The following is a 24465-nucleotide window of genomic DNA, read 5'->3' as shown; positions in this document are numbered from 1 at the left end:
TGATGATGAGTGGTCCAAATCCTTGTTCCTTGTAGACTGTATTATCTCCTCTCAACCGCTCCCTATGTAGTCAGCAATCTTACAACAGATTGTTGCAAGTATATCGTCCTTAATGATCTCCTTCAAAAGCACAAATCATTCAAATTATGATAGCCTTTCTCCTCTCGATAAACTGAATCTCTCGTTGGCCCGAGTGAAAAATGACTCTTGGAATATCTTCTCTTTACGATAAACTGAATCTCTCGTTGGGCGGAACAGTGACTCTTGGAATATAAGTAGAAAAATATGACTTACAATATTTTGCTGCTTCAGCTTCTGTCAGATACACTAACTCCACAAAAACTCACTAACATTCAACACTACTGCTTGCTACTTCTCGGGAACGCCAGAGAACAATCAGTTTTTCTTACAGACTTGGAAAACCAACTGATTATCTTTTTTCTCTCCTCAATCTCGCTAAACTTTTTCCTACATACTTATCCCACCTTTTTCAATCTCCGCCAATCAAAACTCGTCACAATTCCCCCATTTTTTCATTTCGATAACAAACAAATTTTTACCTATAATTATAAAATTTCCTAAAACTTATTTACAAATAATATTTTCTATAATTCTTAAAAACTAACAAAAACCTCTTTCTAAAATCTCTTCTATTTGTCTCTAATCACTGCATTAATGTATTTTGGAAAACCCCGTTCAATTGTCTTTTTGTTTTCACTTAAAATTATGCGGGTCACTCAAGTATAACAAAGAAATAATTTATGCAAAGCTTACATTTTGTTTAGTACAGGTAATTCAAGAAATTAATAACTCTCCTTCTTCGAAATGTTTGTTGGATATTATCCTACTTATCTGAATTATTTTAATGTTATTGAATTTTGAAATATTTTTAAACAAACCAATATTTTTCTCGATTTTACATATCATAACAAATCCCCGCCATTTGATCTGCCGAAAACTCTTTGTTAAATTTTAAAAATGACAAAAGTTTTCTAGGATCAAATTATTTCACTATGTTATTAAAATCTATTCATGATATTGATAGATGTCGTGAATGTTAAAAATACCCCGTATATTTCCTGTCTCTATGTGCGCTAATTCATAACTATTTACCCCATTTTCCGTATTGACCCTATATGGACCTTCAAATATCGGCATCAATTTAGCACAAATACCATTTTGTAAATTCGACACCCTCAGTGCCTTCACTAAGACTTTATCTCCTTTCTGGAATTTGATCGGCCTTCTTCTTCGGGTTTTCTCTTGTCTTTGGAGATATTTCTCTCCACTTCGTCTCAATCTTCTTTGAACCAACTCGATCACTTCTTCGTATTGTCTGGGGGCGGTGTCTTCCCACGGTCTTGTAGGCATTGTTCCTTTCATTATATATAAAGGCGTCTCTTTGGTAACCGTATTTGGAGCACAATTCAAATAGGTCTCGATCTCAAACACTTTTCTGTCCCAATGTCGATGATGTTCTTCCGCGGCAATTCGTAGAAATTTTGTGACTTCTTGTATAAAACGCTCCGATGGGTTGCTCTGTGGATGACGGATGCTTATAAATTTTGTATCGATGCCCCTCTCTCTTAATTCCCTTTTAAAACGTTCGTTCCTAAAATATGTCGCATTGTCCAATAAAATATTGTCTGGTCTTCCCACCGTTTCTATAAAATTGTCTATCTTCCTAAGTATTTCAATTCCTTTTGTGGTTCTGCATGCGTACAATTTAACATATTTTGAGAAAAGATCCACCATAACTAATATGTGTTTATTCCTTTGAGTTGTTGGTATCAAATCGCTCAACATATCAATAGCAACAATATCCAGTTTCTTCCGAGCTACGACGTTTTTTGTGACGTTTTCATTTTTAAAGTTCCTACTTTTACACTTTTGGCATGTCACACAATTTCGAGTCACCTCTTTGGCTATTGTATAGTCCTGTCGACAAATGTAGTTCTCCCTGAACATAAGCCACACCTTTCTACTTCCAATATGTCCGTTGTCACAGTGTAACTTTAAAAAAACTTCTTTTGCCATTTGCTCCGTGATTACATAGAGTTCTTTACCATCGACCCTCTTAAAATATAGGTTATTTTCTTGTTCAGCCCTTTGCTTTTCTCTTTCATTCAATTCTTCCTGATTTTCCCTGATTTTGGCCAACGAAAATAAGCCTGCTTCTTCTCTCATTATGTTCATGCCTACGTGGAGAGTTTTGTGATCCTCTTTGCGGAATTGTTCATCTCTCGTTAACGCATCAGCCAAAATATTGTCCGTTCCTTTGATATATTTAAATTCAAAATCATATTCTTGGAGTAAAAGAATGCCCCTATGAATTCTATTATTTACCAACCTATTTTTCATTATGTGTATCAACGCTGCGTGGTCCGTTTCAATGGTGAATCTTGCCCCAAGTAGGTAAAAACGTAATTTGTTTACACAAAATAACACACTGGCAAACTCTAATTCAGTAACGCTGTATTTTCTCTCATACGTTTTGGTTACACGGGAAACAAAACATATTGGCACCTCTATATCGTCTTTATCTGTGATAACACCCCTGCAAATTTTTTTATGGAAGCATCGGTCCTGAGAATGAAAGGTTGCTCATATCTTGGGTGGTGCACTCTTACAGCTGTGGAAAACGCTCCTTTTAAATTTTTGAAAGCGATTTCTTGTTCCGTTCCCCATTTCCATCTGACATTTTTCTTAAGTAATGCTATTAGCGGTATTTCTTTTGTACTGAGGTCTGGTATCAGCTTTTTGAAATAGTTTACCATTCCTAAAAATCCCCGCAAAGTTTTTAAATTGGTTGGCCTAGGGTAGTTGTTTATGACTTCAATTCTATCTTCTGCAAGACTAATCCCTTTTGTGTCTAATTTGAATCCTAAATACAATACCTCTTTTTGGAAAAACTGACACTTTTGAATATTTAATTTTAATCCGGCTTGATCAAGTTCTTCGAGAACAGTATGAATATGTCGTAGATGGCTTGTTATATCCGGTGAGAAAATTAATAAATCATCTATGTAATGTACAACAAATTCTCCATGCCTATTTAAAATTGTGTGTAATGCGCGAACCAAAGCAGCGCATGCACTTTGTAGTCCAAATGGTACTACCCTAAATCGGTACACCACTCCGTCGATAGAAAAAGCGGTATAATTTCGACACTTTTCTGCCAAAGGTATTAACCAAAAACTGTGTTTCAAATCGTTTTTGGAGAAAATGTGTGATACTGTGATTCGTCCAAAAATGGCTTCTATGTTCAAAGGCGCTTCGTATTGCGCGATTGTGTGCGAATTAATGTTTCTTGCATCTAAACATAATCGCAAATCACCATTTGATTTTTTTACGCATACTATCGGGTTGATATATGGAGAGTCACATCTTTCGATCACCTTGTCTTTGATCATATTTTCAATTTCCTGTCCGACGCTTTGCCTGTATTTATACGGGATTGGATATGTTTTCGATTTAAAATTTTCTAAGTTTTTAACTTTAAAAGAATGTTCATAATTTTTAGCCACTCGGCTTTCTTCATTAATAAGATCTCCATAATTTTCTAAAATCTTCTCTATTTCCTTCTCCATGTTTTCTCCACATATTATTTTTCTTTCATCCTCAGTTTGTTCACATGTGTTCACTGTCCGTATTACTTCTTCACAAAATTCTGGATTCTCGTCCATAATTGCCATTTCTTCTCTGTCCTCTTCCGTTATTTCTTCTTCTATTTTTTCTTTATCTTTAATTTCTCTCTGGTATTCCGAGCACCATGTTTCGGCTCCTTCCATTTTTCTGCTTATAACTTTCTTTTTTTCCTGCTTTCTTTTCGAACTCTTCTTCTTTTTTTTTATTCTCTTTTCCTCTTCGGATTGATTTTTTTCTTGAGCTTTCGATTTATCCTCTACCGTCATATTGATTTCTTTATGTTTTTCTTGTCCATTTATCCTTTCAGAAAATTTTCTCCTATCTGTTTCCTTTTCTTCTTCTATGTTGTCTGGTTCTGCTCTGATTTCCAGTTGATTTTCCGAAAAATTGATGGTGATATGTTTTTCACTCAACTCATCAATTCCCGCTATCATATCATGATTTAGATCTTCGATCACCACACATTGCATAATATAGAATTGGTCTCCCACTCTGATCCGTACTCCTAAACCTTCGTTTACTGTCGTCAATTTTTTATTATTTGCACCCACTAAAGCAACCCTCGGAATCTTATACACAAATCTGTCCATATTTAATTCTTTTACTAGTTTTTTATTGATTAACGAAATTTCCGATCCAGAATCAATCAGAATTTTAATCGCTTTATGTTTTATAAATGCATCTAAAAAAATTAGATTGGAATTAGAATTTTGTTTTTCGTTTCCCGCCAACTGTATAAACTCTCTCGGGTGACAAAATATACCGGAGAGTTTTTTACTTTTGTTTAGTGGATGCTTTATTGAAAATCCTGTCTGGATTCATTGAATACTTCTTCTTCCTCCTTTTCTATTGCCACATGATTCATCTCTCTTCTGTTTTGTCGTTGGAATCTCTGATTATTTCTATCGTCCCTTTGTTCGTTCGTATTCCTATTCGGAGGATTTTGTGCATCTCTATTCCTGTTGTGATTTTCATTTGTTCTATTTTGTGTATCATTCCGGTTATCGTAATTTTGTTGTCTATTGTAATTATTGTAATTTCTCGGCCTATATTCGTTTGTTGATCTGGGATGTCGGTTTCTCTGGTCATAATTTGATGAATACCCTCTTTCCGGTCCATTATATTGGTCATGTTGTCTTCTATTTCTCATTTCTTTTCTTTTCGCTTCTTTTAATTGAAGGAATTGGCACAAACTATCAATATCTTGATAGTTTCTCAAAATCACGTGATCTTCCAACGTTTCCTCAAAATGTCTGCTGATCATTTCTACCAGCTGTTCGGTAGAATATTTGTATTCTAGATATTTTGAATTGTTATATATCTGCAAAGCATATCTTTCTTCAGATATTCCCATTTTTTCGTGATATTTTCCATTCTGTAGCTCTTGGTTGATTTCTCTCTGTTTATTTTTCCCCCAGAAATAGTTGAGAAATTTATTTTCAAAATCTGTCCAATTTTCAAACTCATCTTCCTTGCTTTCATACCATAACGCTGCTCCTTCTTTCAAATGGTTTCTAATTGTTTCTTTGCAATCGTCAAAATATCTAATATGTTGTAATTTGGTTTTCAAATTTTTAACAAACGGTACTGGGTGTGTTTTCCGAATATCCCCGCCAAATTGTATTTTCGCCTCGCTTGTTCCATGGATGATAACTTCTTTTCTCTCTACCCCTCTTAGTTCAATTTCTGCCATTTGTTTTTCATTTTGCTTTAATCTTCTTTCTACTTCCTTCCTGTCTTCTTGTAGCGCCATTTCAAATTTTTCTTCTAACTGTTCTAATTCCCTTTTCTGGACCGTCTTACTATCTTTCATTACATTTTCAAGTTTGCTTTCTAATTCCTCCAAATTATCTTTAATTCTCATTTCTTGTTCTTTCATATCATGTTTAATTTCATTAATCTCTTCTATTTGTTGTATCAGTTCTTTCTTTATCCCCTCAACACATCCTCTAATTTCCTGTTCATAGTTTTCCAGACGCTGCTCTATATTGCTCATTGTTTGTTTTGTTTCCCGTTGGTTTTCTTCCATTTTTAGTGATGTTTCTTGTTGATTTCTATCCATTTTATCCATTTTCTGTGACTGGAGTTGCATTAGTTGTAATATTTTATCTATTCCTGATAGTTCTTTTCTCTCCTCAACTATTGTCACATTTCCTTCATTATCCGATACTTCTTCCAAAATTGTTTCATCTTCTCTGTTATCCTCCTTCCTTTCCTGCATTTTACTTTGTCTCCTTGTGACAGACATGTTGTTACTTTTTGTTATTGTTTTTGTCCCCGCCAAATGTGAAATTTTACAACACTCTATATGTTTCAGAACACGACAATATTTCTCCCCAAATGTATTAAATTTTCACGACAAATATCAAATATGCAATCAGTAAAATTCAAATAATTCAAAATAAATATCAAATGTACGATTGGTAAAGAAAATAAAATCAAATAATTCAATAGCAGTAAATATCCACTAACTACGATCAATCAATAAATCAAATTTATATTCCCTGGAAAAATTGTCAAAATACTTTCAAATTCAAATTCCCTCAATGTTATATGTTTTTATCTCTGGATCACCTGTACTTATTCCAGATCTCTTTCCCTTCCTTCAAATGTAAAGCTGCGATATTTTCAAGCCCCACGTTTTGGAAGCCAGTTATTGTGATATTTAAAGTCTTGGTGCGCCAAGCAATAATTAGCTAATTAATTTTTTTGATTAATTAAAATTATTTAAATGATATGATTATGACTCTATCACAATTTTTAATTCTTTTATCTCAGGGTTAAATTCGTGCTTCAATATCTATGCTATTACATGTGAAAGGTAAGGTCCAGAGAATACCGGAATAATAAAAAAAAAACAGATATGATCTAACACTATATATTAAAATAAAAATAATGAAATAATTCACACTCAAAAGTTTCAATAAACAAATCTCATATAAGGATTCTCAAAATTTTGTTCTCCGTACGTGAACAATCAAAATTAATGGTACAAACAATATTAATTGAAATCTCAAAATCCCAAACTATTCTAACTCTCCTAATCAAAATATTTATATCCTTTCTAAATTACGTGTAAAAATTGTGTTATCAATAAAAGAAAAAAACTGCAGAAAACAAAAATATCTCTCTCTGATGATGAGTGGTCCAAATCCTTGTTCCTTGTAGACTGTATTATCTCCTCTCAACCGCTCCCTATGTAGTCAGCAATCTTACAACAGATTGTTGCAAGTATATCGTCCTTAATGATCTCCTTCAAAAGCACAAATCATTCAAATTATGATAGCCTTTCTCCTCTCGATAAACTGAATCTCTCGTTGGCCCGAGTGAAAAATGACTCTTGGAATATCTTCTCTTTACGATAAACTGAATCTCTCGTTGGGCGGAACAGTGACTCTTGGAATATAAGTAGAAAAATATGACTTACAATATTTTGCTGCTTCAGCTTCTGTCAGATACACTAACTCCACAAAAACTCACTAACATTCAACACTACTGCTTGCTACTTCTCGGGAACGCCAGAGAACAATCCGTTTTTCTTACAGACTTGGAAAACCAACTGATTATCTTTTTTCTCTCCTCAATCTCGCTAAACTTTTTCCTACATACTTATCCCACCTTTTTCAATCTCCGCCAATCAAAACTCGTCACAATTCCCCCATTTTTTCATTTCGATAACAAACAAATTTTTACCTATAATTATAAAATTTCCTAAAACTTATTTACAAATAATATTTTCTATAATTCTTAAAAACTAACAAAAACCTCTTTCTAAAATCTCTTCTATTTGTCTCTAATCACTGCATTAATGTATTTTGGAAAACCCCGTTCAATTGTCTTTTTGTTTTCACTTAAAATTATGCGGGTCACTCAAGTATAACAAAGAAATAATTTATGCAAAGCTTACATTTTGTTTAGTACAGGTAATTCAAGAAATTAATAACTCTCCTACTTCGAAATGTTTGTTGGATATTATCCTACTTATCTGAATTATTTTAATGTTATTGAATTTTGAAATATTTTTAAACAAACCAATATTTTTCTCGATTTTACATATCATAACAATATATATATATATATATATATATATATATATATATATATATATATATATATATATATATATATATAAGTTTTGAGGTAATTATCTATTCATTTTCATGAAGCATCCATTAGATGGAAATGGTTATTGAGTAATAACATTCACTGACTCCTCATTCCTAATGAGAATAATTGCACATAAGGTTCCTTGAATTTAAATGTCAACGCATATTAAATTTTAAAGTTTATAGAGAAATTATAATAAATCCCACCGTAAAAGCTGCTCATACCATAAAATTGATGGAAACGTAAACTTGGTAATGAATATCACATGATTAATGTTAATAGTTTGATAAAAATTCCCATAAAGACCTAAGCCGAAAGAGTATTATAGTTTGAAATAAAGATATGTGCATTTACAAGTGCTGCCACAGATATATGTCTAGTAGGAATCACTTTACTTAATATATGCCAGTTATTCATCACTTTACTCACAACTCCCGACAAAAAGTCAACATTTAGACAAAATTTTTCCTTCTTCATCAACATAGTTGTTTTTAACCTGAATAAATATGTCCTGATTTTCGCAATAACTTCGTCATTTATCCAAATCTTTTAATATTTTTATGAAGTCTTAAGCAGCTAATAGTCGAAAAGAGGATAGAGAAAATACGACGTTTGCGAAGGTAATTCTAAGTATAATTCTTGATATTTTTATCACTTTCCCAATCGATGTTGTTACTTCTAGTGTCTAGGTGCAATTTCCTTCTTCAAAGGCACCAATAGCGCCTTATAATATGTACTATTGATGGTTCTTTCTTTCTTGAGCTATTCCCAAATACGGAAGCCAAAACTGACTTGTGTCTTCATGTGTTTGTACGGATTTTATCTGTTTCTGTTTACTCAGCTGACTGCCGATTGGCTTCAAAGTGAAGTAATACATAAATGTTTATTCATTGTCACATATTAACGCAAACATGTTTGTTTATTGTGCTGAAATTATTCCTCGAATCTCCAGTCTGAACCTGCAACTACTCTGCTGTCTCAGAAAAATTCATGTTACGATATTTCCGTGTGGGCGGGGGAGGGGGGGCAACTGCTGAATTTGAGCATTCAACATCTGCATTTATCCGTTATTATGAATTCGTATCTGCAAGAAACGATTTAAAGACAAAATTTTACCTCTAGGTAAGTTTTTTTTTTTTGATACGTCTATTGAACAAATTAAATTCAGAGGAACAAAACGTATTCACCTTGAAGAAGATATTAAGTATGCTATTCGGAGAAAATGACATGCTTTCTTTTTTCGAAATAAAATTCCAACCTTAAGGAAAGTCACAACCCAAATAGATTCTGACGAGTTGACATCCAAAATATCACGACGTGTATTATTGCGAACATTAATGCAAATGAACATTAAATACATAAAGAAGTAGAAAAAGTATTCTTATAGGACACCTGAAAAAATCCAACACTATCGTCGTGAAGGAAGAAAAATCTACTATTTAGACGAGACTTGGCTAGATCAATGCCATACTGTCTCAAAGGTGTGGCAAGATTTTGAAGTTAAAAACTATCGACAAGCCGTTATTGAAGGGTTGTCATCACATCTGAAAATACCAGTGGGTAAAGGACGGAGTCTTATTTTAACACATATAGGCTTATAACACATATTAACATATATAGGCAGTGATTCGGGTTTTTTGGATAACGGCTTATTACTCTTCGAATCCAAGAAAAGTAATGACTATCATAAAGAAATGGACGACCAAAAATTTGAAGATTGGTTTTCAAAGGTGTTATTAAAACTTCTGACCATATTAGACAATTGGAGCCATCACCAACAATTGCCTAGTGGAAAGCTGAGATCATGAACTAGCTCTCTTAAAGAAATATATCATTTGATGACAATATGTTTAAAGTAGAATTATTAAACCTTGCAAGGAAACTTATACTCGAATACAAAAACTACGTTGTCGACGAAATGGCTTGTCAAAAGAACATAATTAGTCTGCACCTCCCTTCTTATCATTGTGAGCTGAACCCTATCGAACTTATAATACAGGCTCAAATAAAAAATCAAGTAGCCAGGGAAAACTTAACTTTTAAAATAGATGATGTGAAAGGTCTGCTAGCTACTCCTATAGAAAACTTCATGTCAGACTCGCGGCTTGCATTACACATACTAGATAAGCAGAAAGCAGAGTGTAGTAGCAAGACACTAGAGTGGCTGTTTCCATTGAACCTTTAATTATCAATGTGACTAATAGTGATTGCAGTCATCATCCGACGAGTTTTCTTCAGACGATAGTTAATGTTTGACCTTTTGTTGATGTCGAACTACTTTGTCAATTTGCCTCAAAAGTCCGCTCGGGCTTTTATTTATTCCTGACCGTCGGTGATCTATCGGAACATTGTGGCAGTTCGACAAGGACTGAAATTGTTCTAAGTCGGTCCGACTTTTATCTATTTAAAACCAATATCTGTCTAAACAGTGAACTGTATTCCTCGAGCTGTTTAATAGTCTTTGTGAAATAAGTCAATTTCCGAATTTCGCTTTATCTCGAACAAAGGATAGTCAAAGTGCCGGATTCCTTCACTTGTGATTTGTGGTGATAATCCCAAAGTCGTGAGACCTTGTATTTATCCCCAGCAATTAAAAGAGATATGGAACCTTTCTTCATGAGAAATAAAACACAAAGTTTCGTACAACGGCTACTCAGCCAAAATAGGACTTGATTGGTCAAGATTAAGAACTAGAATAACCTCTGATCGGAAGGTACGCTGCTTTTATGCATTTCCTAGTTGCATGTGCGCAGCGATCTCCCGTCGGAGGGCCAATACAATCGTAGATAATAAACCTCGTTGTAGCCACCAATGACTAAACCACTATGACTATTAAACTGTATGTGAATTATTGTATGTTGGTAAGTTGATACATTATCTATAATCATAACGTGGCGACAGTTTTGTCATTAAAACTCAATTATCATTTCTCAGAAATTAGTGTATACATTTGTGATACTCAACTATAGTTGGAATATAAACATAGAACTTATAATTAAGACAAAGCATTTTTCTACTGTATTAACGCCATTTAAAAGTCCATGAGTGCCATATCCACGGATTTATGATATTTATTTGCTTTTTAGATTAATAATTTCGTGGTTCAAAGCTGCCTCCTTTGGCTGGTAGTAAGTTTAATTTATATTCTCTAGAAACACCCTGTAAGTAACACTTCTTTATCCTACATTGCTGTTTTAATCCTATCACCTTCGGCATAAAAAGAGTCGGCTACTTTCTCACGAATACTAATTCAGCCATTCCACTTAATATGAGCGGAGTTAATCTTTCAATTAATTCTCTTTTTTTTTCGCTCTTTTATCCTCTTTCCTTTTGTAATTCGCTGCATTCGCCAACTAGATATTTACATTCGCTACGGCTACTGGTTTTGAATAAACATTAGATTTAGAGAAATTCACTGATTCATTTATCGATGCGACCCCCGGTGAGTAATTGCATGAATCCTAATGGATTAAACGTAAAAAAATAACTTACAGTCAACGAGTGAAAATTGAATTGTATGCTGTTTTAATTCCGATGCAGATAGACGGTTTTAAGATTAGAAATAAAGGAATAAACTGTTGAAAAACATTCGGTGTAAAGACCCGATTTTTAAAAAATAAATTAACTCATGTATTTGGGGCGAAATAAAACAACTTCAATAATCTTTGATTTTCATAATCGGCTGTGAAGGCGTAATAATAATATAAATTCAAACCGCAGTAGAATATGGGTCAAGTATATATCCAGGGAGAAACTTGTATGCCATATCATTTTAATTTTTCATAATTCGCCAAATTAAAGAATACCGACAATGAACGGTGTATATTTAACGATTGTTTTTTATAACTGACATGTCAATGCATCAGGTTGTCTCAGATCAGGCGAATAACAAGGTTACCCGAAGTCTGTTTTGCCAGAAATTAATTGTTTTTAATGTTATCGCAGAGTAGGGCGATGGAGTGTATGGATGTGTGGCTCATTGAGCGATCTTGTCGGAATAATTCCTAGTAAACCTGCAGGATTCCCCAGCAGTAAAAGTTTGTAATCTCTTTCATAAGACGTAATTATGTTCGTATCTACAACGGTCAAGATTTTATTAATTTTATTATAGTCCTCGCTGTGTTCCGTTACATATGTTGCTGAAAATAGAGAAAGTGATAGATACAAGGAGAGAATGTCACACAATGAAAATTTTAACGATACCGAGACAAATGTCGCAGGCAGAGTTATTAAGGCGAGTATGGAAGTTGAGTAAACACTTTAATAAAAGCACTCTAAAAAACTTTATGGAAAGGCTGAACGAATTAAGCCTAGCCTACGAGATCGATAAACAAGATCTACTAAAAGCGTTACCATAATTGTTAGGAGACCATGCGTTAATGGTACCGAAACAACAACAAAAATTGGAAATCAAGGACAGACTTCAGTCAAGATTTTAAGAAAGCTTTCTATCCCAGAAGACATTTGCTGCAATGAGAGGATCAAATCAGAAACAGGAAGCAAAGGCAGAACGAGCCAGAGGATAGATATATCACGACAAAATATGTGCTAAAAAACGTGCTTTAGATGTAAGATGCCAGGCCACAAACGTAAAGATTGCCCAAACGTAAAAGAACCCATGAAAAAATTTCTGTTCCGTTGCGGCAAAGATGGGGTTTCGGGAAACGAATAATAAATTTGTGAAGGATAGCTCTATTAGACAACAGAGGTAACCAAATACCAAAATATACAGGAAAACGCCGAAAACTTGAGTAAATTAGAAGCATTAAGGAACCTGGCAAATCGTTCGAAGAAAAGAACACTACGATCTAAGGCAAAGGACTGGCGTCCTCATCCAGGAGATCGCGTCATTAAAAAGGAACACCATGTATCCTCGGCTAGCGAAACTTTTGCCAGCAAGCTGGATAAAATATTCAGGACCCTACACAGTAACATTAGTTATATCACCTTCTCCTTCTTAAGTGCTGTTCATTTCTGCGTAAGCGTCCACCGTACACATTGTCTTGTCAGGTGACTTGTTAGACAATCAGGATTAAATTATTCCATTTTTAGCAGCATTGCGAAGCATTTCGTAACTGTGGACTCTTCTCTATTGGCGCACCATTAGCGCTTGCTGTCCGCTCGTCATCTCTCTGTATGCCCGCATCCCATCAACAACCTACCACTACTACTGATGCGCGCTGGATATGGAACACCGGCAAAATATAAAACACCGTAAACCACGACAAAGAACTGAGTAATGATTAGAACCCACCGTCTTTTTCCGTATTAACGATTGATCAAGCGCTTCTGATATTTCAGATGTTGGAGGGATGATTTCGTTTGGTTCCTCCGGCCTTTCTTATTGTTCTTCGATTTCTTCGATGAAACATATATTTTCGTCTGGGTGATAATTTATTGTACACTCTCGAGAGGGAATCATCCTCATTACCTCTGCTTTTTCTCGATGGAGTAGACAATTCCATTCTCGCCGTTTATTGGGGAGATGAGTTTTCTGTCATTTCTTAGGATTTTTTGTAGCTTTTCAATATTTTGCATATTTGGTTCTTGTTCTTCCATCTCTTCGACATGGTTGTCCCAGTTTTGGCTTCGGTGTTCTTGCAACGCCGTATTTACTTCTCTGTTTAGCCCATATTTGCCCTTTTGTCTTCCTGGTTTTTTTTTATTCTTCTAGCTCTCTTTTTGGCTCTGTTCTTTTCCCTTATCATGTCCTTAATTTTCTGATTTATGTCTCTAAACCTTCCCATGTGTATATTCGTTTCTTTATCTGTAGTGCTCTTTCTAAGTGCCTCCTGTATGATATTCTTAAACCCTTCTGGGTTGGTAATCACTGGAACATTGTTAATTCCAATGCTCACAAGTCTTTTCTAGCTGTTCCATTTTGTTTTCTGTTTTGTCCTGTTCTTCGTGGACTTTCTTCCCATGTTCCTATTTCCAGTAGTATGGGGCTGTGGTCTACTGTTCCTTTATTTAGTGTTCGTATTTCTATTTGGAGTCCTAGGTTACTCTCTCTCTCTCTCTCTTTCTCTCTCTCTCTCTTCAATCCTGGCTCCCCGGAGGGAGTGTAGTGATCATCGTGATGTCGTGTATTGTCTGTCTCTGATCATTTCGTTTAACTCATGCATAGGTCTTTTGCATATTCCTGTAATTTGATCGATACATTTGTTGGGAATATTCCTCGTGATCTTCGGCCTTCTAGCTTTCCTTGGATAAGAAGTCTTTCCATGTTTCCTGTGTCTGCTCTTATAACATGATCAAAGTATTTTAATTGTTGGAAATAGGCTTTCTGCTGAGTTTTAGCACATTTAAAATTGAAAAATTTGTCCTTTGGTCTGTCCACGGAATTCCTAACATTATTCTGTAACAGAATATTTCAGTAGCGTCTATCTTTCTTCTTTCCGCTTGCCGTAGTGTTTAAGACTCACATCCGTATGTCAGTATTGAGAATATTAATCAGTTGATTAACTTTATTTTTAGAATTCGTGAAATTTGTCCTTCCATATTTTGGCTATCTTTCCTACGGCGACTTTTGCTAGATCACATCTACGTTTTATATCTTCCTGTAGTGACCCTGGGTCTGTGGTCAATGATCCCAAATATAAATATGAGCTCACAACCTTAAATCGATCAGTCGTGTGTGGATGATTGTTATGTAGATCATTGTCTTTGATATGGTTAACTGCAGACCAATTATTGAACTAGGTGACTAGCGACTACTACATTGATATGGGTAGGTTATCCATTTCCTAAGAAATGAGTTGGGTCGATGGACCTCATTGCCATGATGTCATCGCTGTTTTCTCTGTAACTATTTAAAAGTTGTTCGTTTTTATTCGTAGCCCTATCATTCCAATTTGGGGATCTGCATTTAAGTCTCCTATAATTATTGACGGTTCGGCTGTGTTTAGGAACGCGTTTAGATTGTCATTAAATAGTAGATCTTGTGGCCTTACAAAGGTAGAAATAATTCTGATGTATCCTTATCTCATTTGCACTTTGATTGTCGTGGCTTCCATAGTATTAAGTTGTGGTGTTAGGATTCTGGTGTGAATTATCCCTTTTTTTGCTAGGAAAGGCGAAAGCTGTGCCTCCTGACCTTCCTGTATCCATTTAGAATCTATTTATCAGTTTATCAAGTATGTTTTGGTTGATCTTATGCCGCCTGGGATCGAGGAACTTATTCTCAAGTATCCCCGGTTAATAAATATAGAAGAAACTTTTTAAAAATAAAACGTGACTTCTATTTTGTAGAGCCCAGGATATTATTACCAGTTTTCTGCATAATTTTATACTAAATAGAAAAAGTAAATAGACAATTAATTAATTAATTAACGGTTTTGAATAATTACGGTCGCAACATAAAAACATTACATGAAAATCAACTTCATCATTCTAAATACAAAGATAACAACTGGGATTTTACGAAGAATTGTGCATATTAATTATGAATAACAAACAAGTAATTGAAAAATATGCCAAAAATTCACCCAGATTCAAACGAGCGGAGGAAACTGCGAGAGAACCCAATGAAAATCAAGTCGTTTTCAATTAAATGAGAGGAAATATTAAAATAAATACTGAGTTAATATTCAAAAAATCCAATTTCCTGCAAGCAAAAACAAGAATACAAGAAAACAACAACCGACGAGATAGGAAGAGTGAAGGCATCGGGGTATGAGGATTTTAAAATTAGTTATGCTGCTACACTGCAAAAACGTCAGGAATGGGATCCGTGATGGATTAGATAATCAAATATTTAGAAGAGTATATTAATTTCTTCGGAACAAATCTTGCGCATGTTTTGTTTGTTTTGTTGGGCTTTATAATAGTTAGGTGTTGTAATGTATTTTCTTTTGCCTGACAGATATATTGGAAATTGAGAGTGGTCCCCGACTATTTAGAAGAGTTTGAGTTTGCTTTTGAGTGCCAGGGAAAGTGAGAGAGTTAAAATTTCCTGCACCTTACGAGAAAAAGTGAGTTTGGGAGTGATTATCATTGTTTGTAGGAGAGTAAACATTGTTGTAGTATAATAGGGGTCTTCTTCTTCTTCTTCCTCAGCTTTTCGCTTTCCAGGGGTCGCTGTTTCTTCGCTCGTTTCTTTCGCTCGTCCATAGATTCTTCTTCACCTAAACTTTTGTCCCTCAAGTCCTTTGCCACACAGTCCATCTATCTTCTCCTCGACTTTCTTCTATCTGTCCTTCCATCACCTTCTAACAGTTCCTCCGTCCCACATGGAGTTCATATCTACGTCTGACATGATCAAGTCATTGCAGTCTTTGTTCTTGAATCTTTTTTGAGACTGTAGTCACCCTGGCTCTACCCCTAATCAAGTAGTTTCTGATCCTGTCGCTAGTCTTACCCAACATCTACCGTAACACTTTCATTTCAGCTACCTCCATCTTATTTTCCTAAATCTTCTTTACAGGCCACACTTCACCGCCGCACACCAACACAGGTCTCGCCACATCAGTAACAAACCACACAGTATCTTGTGGGCAATTTCTCGATCTAGTGTCCTATTTTCTGTTATGTAGGAGCCAAGGCATTTATATTCTCCTACTCGTCCTAGTTTTTCTTCAAGCAATTCTATGTCCCCAATCTACCTTAACTCCTTCTTCAATAGCCTTTCTCCAATACTCCAACTTCTCCTCCAAAATTTCTTTGCTCTACTTTACTTACATGATATCGGCAGCAAAGAGCGTTGAACATGAAGTCCCTCCCTTACTTTCTCTCTTAGTACATCCATAACCAGATTAAACAGGTAAGGACTTGATGAAGAGCCTTGATTCAAACCAACCGTGACTGGAAAACTTTCGGTCAGTCCTACAGTAGTCCTTATTTTGGTGTACGTTTCCTCATACATATCTTTCACGAGCCTTACGTACTTCTCGGGAACCCATTTCTCTCTTATACGTCTCCATAGCTCTTGTCAAGGAACTGTGTCGTAGGCCTTTTCAAGATCTATTAATATGAAATGTAGCTTTTTTTTCTTCCCGCCGTATTTCTCTATCAACTGTCTCAAAAACAAACAACATTTGTTGTCCTCCTTCCTGGCATAAACCTAAACTGTTCTATCCTCTTCCAAATTTTCATTATGTGCGACATTAACTTTATCCCTCTATAGTTCTTACAGCCCTACATGTCTTCTTTATCTCTATACAATAATACGATCACACTATCTCTCCACACATTGGGAATCCTTTCTTCCTCATATACCCTACTCCTCATTTGCCACAAGATGTATTCCATCATCAAGGGCATATATTCCAAGTTTACATGTATTAATAAGATGATGAAATGTTTCTTGGTCGGCAACTAGATAAAACAATTCCTCTACCGTTTGACCTGTCCATTGTCTAATTTTACGCAGCCAGGACAATTTTTTTTCCACTCAGTGTTTTCCTTCGATTTTGCCCTGATTGATCTACCGGTGTAAGCGTTATTTAGGTCCTCTCCTTATATGACCGAATTATTGGATCTGTCTCATTTTGATGATGTTGATCTATTTTCGCTCTTTGTGCATGGTCTTTAGCACACGTTCCGTTCGTTAAAAATATGTGCTCTCCACGGGATTCTGAGCATGCAATGGTAACACCAGAACTCAAATGCTTCTGATTGGTTAAACAGTTTTATTGTTGTTCATAGAACATTCATAGAACAAAGCGTAGCTCTTCAATACTCTTAGACGTGTGGTCAATGGAAGAGCTTTTCCATGCAAGTTCCATTCTGGTCTAAATGTCCTCGTCACTTTCAACCTTGAAGTCAATCCAGCTACCCAGATATCTAAAGTGCTCCACTGTTTTCAGGATTTTGTTATCTAATTTTAGTACTGAGTCGTCAATCAATATTAATTTTTTGACCACCATCGATTTTGTTTCCTTTGCGCTGATTTTTACATCCCTTTCATATGTCGCTATTATGTAAAAGTAATTATTTTCTATAGGCTATATTCTATCGGTTTTAGTGTAAATAAAAGACATTGACAAGTTTCCTCTTTTACTTCTTTATAGAAGGAAAAATAGACATTTTTAGTCCCAAGCATTTAACTACTTTATTTATCTTTGTTGAAATTTCTGGATTGTATTGTACAATACTGTTGTTGTTCAATTTTGTACAATTTTGTTTCTTTTGTTTGTTTTACGGGGAATTCTTTGACTGTATTGTACGTCCTTTTTATTTCGTTTTCGTTGTCCGTAAGACACACAAACACGTTGCTGGAGTTAGTGTTTTTAAATTGAATTCATACTGTAATGTCATCAAAGGTTGAAAAAAACGTGAAAATTGGCAACTACGATGCTTCGGCGCAATATAGAAAGCCTAAAGATAGCTTGCAGGATCCAGCAGAACCTAATCTGGCATGGCATAGCACTTACATCCGTAAATCGGAATATTTCTTGCAAGTGATTAAATCTGCGGACGAATGCTGCTGTTGCTGCTCGAGGACTGCTTTGAAATCTGTCTTTCCGGATTTCCTGCAGCCAGCCTGCCCAATCCTTTAAATCCCAATCATGCAAGTGATAAAAGATAGAATATTGGATAAAAGATCATGCAAGTTTTTACCAATTCTTGTGGGGATGTCCGTTGATCTGTCGTCTCCACTGAAAGCATTTAAGCAGGTGCCCTACGATTTGTTTTGTCCATCACTACAATGGGACTTCAAGAACAGAATATGTGCAACCAGTAGGATCTATTTTACATCTTTCAATAGTGCATACCACAGCAACTTGCTGACAAAAAGGCAAATGAGCTCCTCTGGATTGTGCGCTACAATAAAATATCGTCTGAGGATGCCGATTGGTTCAACGAAGCCGCAAGACGAATTGATGTAAATGGTTTAACAATTCCGGAACCTTGTTCGTCTGCTTTCGGAATGCCAGTAATCAAATATTCTGAGTGGCTGACAAACCTATGAGGAGTAGTAACTCCAATTGAGTTGTGTTTAAAATACCTACCCTTTTCTTCTTTTCTTCAGGGTACGACACCCTGGAGCACATATAGGATTTAATCACAAGCATTTAGTTCCTGATCTAAGAGTTAGGCTAAAACGAATAGAGAAAAAACATCAGCAATAGAATTCTACTATTTCAGATGTCAACAAAAGAAAAATAGATAATGATGTAAACAATTACATAAAAGAAATAAGAACAATTGAAAATGATAAAACATAATAAAAGAACATCGTGTGACTAATAGATTCAATGGATGACGGAAGAAATACTAGATCTTTTTGAAATAAAACAAGAAAAACGAGCGACTGAAGAAAAGTGGTCACTTGGGTGTTACGTAACGTTTAGGCAGGGGAAGGGGGGTCTTGTGGAACGTTATGTTTCTTACATGGGAGTGAAGGGAGGTTAAAAATCTTGCGTTACGTAATACTTGAAAGCTTCCTATTATATAAAATCTATATTTAATAATTTTGTGTTTTATATATCTCGTCTTCTTTTCTCGAACTCCTAGAAGCTATAAAGTAAGAATTTGGTGGCACATATTTTGACAAATTGCTTCTGGTTTAGCTCTAGTCGTTATCATCTTAATTTTTTATTTCTTTTTCCAATTTTATTTTTTTTTAATGTTGTAAATGATCACCCCCAAATCTCCTCCGACACTGAGCAACGCGGCTTCGTTAATTTTGTGTCCCGCAAACACCCTTCTTTCATTTGGAGATATATTTATAAATATATCAAATAATCTTATCTTGGTGCTAATAATAGATACTATTGTATTTAGTGCAGTATTAAGTGTTAAATAACCAAAAAATAGTAGAGCAAAATGATTTGCCAAATGATTTTTTTTCCTCATTTTTGAAGTGTAGTCTGAAAAAGAAGGGCATACTAAAGAAAACAAAATTCAGATCGGAAAGCTACAGCTAAAAACTCATTTGAATTTTAAAATATTTGTTCTGACAAGGCCTGACTTTACGTATGATGGCGAAATTGATTAATGTCAAGAAACAGCTGAAAAAACGGCGCTGCAAAACAGATAAAGGCAACCATTTTCAATCCCCTAAGAGCTATAATGGATATTTATAAAGTTGGTCCTACAGGGAAATAATGTTTATTATCTTTTATCTAAGCATTCGATCTGGGGATGATTTTATCAGTTATGACATTTTAAAAGATTTTGGCACATCATTAACGATCAATGGCCGATAATATGGCGACAATACACGCGTAATTCGATTTATTGATACTTTTACCAATATTTATATTTAAATTTAGAAATTAATTACTATTTAACTGGGAATAAGCCACAATTAAAGGTTAAAATACGTTTATTGACGTTTCAATTTCCACTTCGGAAATCGTTCTCAAAATACAAACATTAGTAAATTAAACAAATTTTGTTTTTGTTACTTAGTGAAAAATTCTTCTAATAATTTAATTTTATCTGACTCATCTATATTGACAATTCAGACATACATTATACATTTTAAAGTAGACGACTTTAAAATGATATTGCCAATATTGTTGAGTTGCGTTCCTGGGACGACTTCACTTATAAGATAGTTCATTCGATTACATGAAATCAACTTTAACTTGAGAATATCCGTCAGAAAAGATCATAACATGTAATTCAATGAACAAGAAAGGACAAAGAATTGCATTTATAAAATACCTTGTGAATGCGATCAGTTTTATTTAGGTGAAACATCAAGGCCATTAAATGTTAGAATAAGTGAACATCAATCCTATATTAAAAATAGAGAATTTGATAGATCTCAAATATGTAAACATGCATGGGATAATGAACATAGGGTTCAATGGAATGATTCAAATATAGTCCTAAAAGAAACGGATGGTAAAAAGAGAAAAATCAAAGAAGCGGCTCTAATTATGCTAAATGAGACCAATTGTGTCGCGAATTCCTCGGCAGAATGTAGTAGGATCTGGTTACCCATATTGAAAGAGGAAGTTATTAAAAAGAAAATACCAGTATTGGTAAGTCAGTAACATATAGAGAATACATCATTTATATTTTTTAAATAACAAACATAAAATCGGAATTTGGTATTTATTGAAGGTAAACTAAATGCAAGATCAAATACTTACCATGTCGGGATAGTATTATGAGTTTTTTTTTCCTGGTTTTTCCCTCATAATTTACTATGGAATCACTAACAGGAGAATTTTACTGTCATCATGGCATGTATTTGTCTTTTTAAAGACGAATTACATGTTATGATCTTTTCTGACGGATATTCTCAAGTTAAAGTTGATTTCATGTAATCGAATGAACTATCTTATAAGTGAAGTCGTCCCAGGAACGCAACTCAACAATATTGGCAATATCATTTTAAAGTCGTCTACTTTAAAATGTATAATGTATGTCTGAATTGTCAATATAGATGAGTCAGATAAAATTAAATTATTAGAAGAATTTTTCACTAAGTAACAAAAACAAAATTTGTTTAATTTACTAATGTTTGTATTTTGAGAACGATTTCCGAAGTGGAAATTGAAACGTCAATAAACGTATTTTAACCTTTAATTCTGGCTTATTCCCAGTTAAATAGTAATTAATTTAAAATGCCACAAGAAAATAGCTTCAGAATAAATTTAGAAGGGCGGTATGTAAGTGATGTAAGAAATATAAACACATATCAGTTGGGTAGAAAATAGGAAGAGAACATAGGAAGCTTTGATTTGCAGGCATCTAGCAGGATGACTGAAGGACCATACCTCCCACGCGAGTTTTCTTATGTCATAGCGCAGCGGAAGTAGACGTAGAGGTAGGCCAAAAGATAGAAGGACAGACCTACTAAAGAGTTTAGGTTGCAAGGAATTGGTCCAGCAAACTGGCAATGCTTATCAATGGATATAACTGAATGACGAAAAAGACTTGTTTTTGTTGTCGAAATATTATCAGAGAAAAAATAATTTGCAACTAAGTTGCTATTGAATCGTTTCGTTAAAGAAGTTTAGTTCGTCGACATTATCCGTCGAAGAATAGTTTCATGCAGAAAAGTTTATATATATATATATATATATATATATATATATATATATATATATATATATATATATATATATATATAAGCGGGGATCCTACAGCTTCTGCCGCTTCCCGCATTTCGATCGCCATCTTTTTCTATCTCTCCAGGTGTCTTCATCAATGGCTCTATCTTTCATGGTTTCCATAACACCTTGTATCCAAGACTTGGCTGGTCTTCCTCGTTTCCTTCTATTACTTGGATTGTATTCCATAGCTCTTTTTGGCCATCTGTTGTCGTCCATCCTCTGTACGTGTCCATACCATATTAACTGTCTAGTTTCTATTCTTTCAGAAGTTGTATGTACTCTATCTGTTTTTCTTCTAATTTCAGAATTAGGTATACGTTCTACTCTTGATATACGGCAAGCTCTTCTTAGGCAGTCCATTTCAACCGTGTCAACTTTTTTCTTTCCTTTTACTGTCAATTGCCAACATTCTGCTCCATATGTAAGAATGGGCTCTACAATTACTTTGTAGATAGTCATTTTAGTTCTCATAGTAGCTTTGTTGGACCAAAGTATCGAATTCAGAATTTGAACACTCTTCCTGCCTTGTTGCACTCTATAGTCTATATCTCGTTCCGTTGTTCCTTTACTGCAGATAATACTTCCCAAATATTTGTATTCGTAGCACCTTTTCATTTGTCTATTTTCCAAATCCGGGTCTTCGTCTTCATTGCCTATTCGCATATATTCTGTTTTAGACATATTCATACTCATCCCCCATTTTTCGTATTCATCTTTGAGCTTTCTAAGCATATAATCTGCATCTTCTTCACAGCTTGCAATTAGTACTTGATCATCTGCAAAGAACAGCGTTGTCAGATAATGGTTGTTAAGCTTCAACCCCATTCCCGCACATTTTTGTCTCCACTGGTGCAGTGCTTCTTGGATATATATTTTGAATAGGGTGGGGGAAAGACAACATCCTTGTCTCAAGCCTTTTGTTACTGTAAATACCCTTGAGAAAGTATTTCCTGTTTTTACAGTGCTTTGAGGACATTTATAGATGTTCAGTATTGCTTTTAGATATGTTGTACTAAGGTCCGTTTTCGTCAAGACACTAAATAAGAGTTTTAAAGGAACTGTATCATAAGCCTTCTCCAGATCTATAAATACCAGATGCGTAGGGAGGTTTCGAGCTGTTCGTTTTTCAATTACTTGTTGAAGGGTAAATGTGTTGTCCACGCACGATCTTCCTGCTCTGAAGCCGCTTTGTTCTTCAATTTCTTTATACTCCTCTTCTATTCTTCTTTTCAATATACGACCATATAACCTTCCCAGCGAGCTAGTTACACTAATGCCTCTATAATTTCCGCATTCTTTTCTGTCTCCCTTTTTATAAATGGGGCTAATGTGGGCCAAATTCCAATCGTCTGGAATCGTTTGGCCTTCAATTAAGCATTTATTAAAAATATTCACTATGCTTTCCAAAAGAGCATCCGGTCCATGTTTCACCAACTCGATGGGAATGTCTCCAGGCCCGGGTGCTTTTCCATTTTTCATTTGTTTCAATTCTTTTTTCAGTTCTTCTTTGTTTATCTTATGCACCTCTGAGTTTTCTGTCATTGAGATATGGTCAGGTCTTTCCATAAATTCGTGCCTACTTTCTGTTAATAGCGTTTCGTAATATTTTTCCCACTTTTTATTTTGAATCAGGTTTATATTTCCCTCATCTTTTCTTTCTTTTCTAATACTTTTTATGAATTTCCAAGCTTGTGTCACTTTGGTTCCTCCTAAGCATCGGTCCATCTCTTCGCATTTCTCTTCCCACATTTCGTTTTTTCTTTTAGTGACTTCCTTCTTTGCTTCCCTGTTGAGTCTGCTGTAAATTCTGCGGTCTTCTGAGTCTTTCGTGGATAGCCATGTTTGATAAGCTTTTTTTTTGTCTTTAATTAATTTTCCTACTTCTTCGTTCCACCACTCAGGATTTTTTCTTTTGTCAGCTTCTTCGTACCCCAATGCCTCTTTGGCCGCCTGATGAATGCAATTTTTTATATCTTGATATTCTTTTTCGGCTGTTTCTCTTCGAGTTAAGTGAGTTAGTTTTGAGGCTAGTCTAAGTTTGTAGAGGAATTGTACTGATTCTTGTTTGAGGCTATCAATATTATATCTTATCTTTGTGGAAGCTGCTACCTTCTCCTGTTCAATTTTGTTCTTGTTTACTTTCCTGTAGTGTATGGTTATTTTTGCGACCACCATATAGTGGTCAGATCCGCATTCGGCACCACGATACACCCTTACGTCATTTGTTTGGAGCCTTTTGTTTTCTGGTTGGATGAGATAGTCGATTATAGATTTTATCTTTTTCTTTGGTTGTTCCCAGGTAAATTTATGTATATCTTTGTGCTGATAAAATCCATTCATTATTTTAAGCTGTAATGTTTCACAAAGATCAATGAGTCGCTCTCCGTTGTTGTTTATTTTGTCTTCACCATATCTTCCTACCACATTGTCTTGTAATTTTTTGCCTACCCGAGCATTGAAATCTCCTAATAGGCATATTTCTTTGGATCGGTTTACATGGGTCAACACGTCAAGCAATTTGTCATAGAATTCATCCTTAACTTTTGTATCAGAATCGTCACTAGGAGCATATACTCCTATTATAACTATCGTCTCCCCATGTTTCTCAAGATCCATCATAATGATCTGCTCGTCTATCTCTTCCCAACTCTTAATATTGTTTTTGAGTTTTGTATGCACGGCTATAGACACA

At 34.9% G+C, this 24465-nt stretch overlaps 1 protein-coding gene across 14 annotated transcripts in view; it reads left to right on the top strand.

Annotated features, from left to right (window-relative positions):
* Positions 1-24465, top strand: part of dlg1 (MAGUK family member discs large 1) — a 1569679-nt gene that overhangs the window by 1195284 nt on the left and 349930 nt on the right. The window lies entirely within an intron of this gene.

The sequence above is a fragment of the Diabrotica undecimpunctata genome, chromosome 2, assembly GCF_040954645.1.
Source record: "Diabrotica undecimpunctata isolate CICGRU chromosome 2, icDiaUnde3, whole genome shotgun sequence".
NCBI classification, from domain to species: domain Eukaryota; kingdom Metazoa; phylum Arthropoda; class Insecta; order Coleoptera; family Chrysomelidae; genus Diabrotica; species Diabrotica undecimpunctata.
The sequence above is the reverse complement of the archived record's forward strand: the minus strand, read 5'-3'. Positions and strand labels throughout refer to the sequence as shown.